The sequence below is a fragment of the Sander lucioperca genome, chromosome 2, assembly GCF_008315115.2.
Source record: "Sander lucioperca isolate FBNREF2018 chromosome 2, SLUC_FBN_1.2, whole genome shotgun sequence".
Classification (NCBI taxonomy): domain Eukaryota; kingdom Metazoa; phylum Chordata; class Actinopteri; order Perciformes; family Percidae; genus Sander; species Sander lucioperca.
Genome location: NC_050174.1, coordinates 23,064,804 through 23,066,732, shown reverse-complemented (window position 1 = coordinate 23,066,732; position 1,929 = coordinate 23,064,804).

The window sequence follows — 1,929 nt, the reverse complement described above, 5'->3', positions numbered from 1 at the left end:
GGAGGGCTGAGCTCACCCCAGTCCGCTGCTGCGTTCACGTGTCGTAGGAATCCACTTTAATATAACTTTCACCAGTGTGGTTTAACCATCGAAATTAAAAGTGTAAATACTGAACTGTAGCTAATCTAAATGTAATTGTAAAATAATAATAATAATGTTAATCTCAGGGAATATGTTGCGTGAGAACTGGGCAATGTTTTTAAACAAAATAGGCCTACTTTGATTTCTCCAATAAATTAAATTGAGGTCGCACTCATACACAAATAACGTGTAAAATAGCAATGTGTCTTAACTCCACATATAACCAAAAGGTCTGAACAAAAATACAGAGCTACTCCTTCTTGAAATTTTGATATGTGGTTTATGCATAAAACGTTAAAAAAACTATGTGTGTTTTGCATATCAAGTAAAAAACAATTCGAACGAGGTTCAAATTAGCCTATTTTTGTCTGGCACATGCATAGATTGTATACAAGTCTATGGTCACATTCGTGGTTACAAGGCGTTGCTAATGTGCGTCAAAATAAGTTTTTTCAAATATACATGAACGCAGCAAAAAAGTACAGTGGTGGGCGAGGCACGCTCACGATAAAGTACGTGAGCGCGCCCATGCTTCAATGTTTGGGCGGGTCGCACAGATTGCTGCAGCAACATCTCGTTCTTAGCATTTTTTTCAGACTCAGTTCAACAGATATTTCAAAACACCTTTTTGCACTCGACTTTACTGTGTGGAGGCAAATAAATACATGTATAAAAAGTTAGCAGTGATAAGATTAAACGTTTATTTTATAATTCTAATATATGACTTTCATGACATAAGCTGCTATCTGGCCCCAGGTTTGCTTAGTGGTTTTGGTATTGGCAAATTGTATGGAATGCCGTTTTATTCAATATTAAATAAATGAATAACTACATAAATACATGAATAAATAAATAAATATGCCTTTGAAATACATCATGAAATAAATAAATGAGGCAATAAATACATACATAATTAAATATTAATATACAAATTAATCAATTAGTTAAATAAATATATTAAAAGGTTTTTTTTAATTATTTCATCGTACTTTTACATTCATTTATTTCAAGAGACTTTTATTTCATAAGTGCACATTTATTTATTTATAGAGACTTTGATTACATAAGTGCACATTTATTTATTTCCGTGGACCTTTATTTCATAAGTCCACATTTATTTATTTATAGACTTTGATTACATAAGTGCACATTTATTTATTTCCGTGGACCTTTATTTCCTAATGCCACATTTCCAGTTCTTATATGCAAGTCAGGGGGCGTGGCTATCTCTCACATTCAGAACGGAGCACCACGACCGGCAGTTCGCGGTGCAACAAGCAAGACCGCAACAGATCACCGGCTGCTAGGCAACTGGGCAATATATCGATAATGTATCAATATCGTGATATGAGACTAGATATCGTCTTAGATTTTGGATATCGTAATATCGTAATATGGCATAAGTGTGGTCTTTTCCAGGTTTTAAAGGCTGCATTACAGTAAAGTGACGTCATTTTTGGAACTTACCAGACTGTTGTAACTGTTCTATTATTTGCCTTTACTCACTTAGTCATTATATCCACATTACTGATGATTATCAAAAATCTCATTGTTTAAATATTTAGTTAAAGCACCAATAGTCAACACTACAATATCGATGCGGTATCGATATCAAGGTATTTGAGGTATATCGAGGTATTTCCGTCAATTTAATGATCTCCCATTCATGTTCACAACCATGTCTAGGATTTTCAGAAATATAGGGGATCAGTGAGAGTCTAATGAAGAAAAGCCAAAAAATTAAAGGGAAAGGTGGCACTGAGATGGTCAGACTCAAAAGGAAAAAAGGGAACGTGTTGCTTGCTGTGCTGTGTGTTCATTCATACACCGGACCATCCGAAACCCACC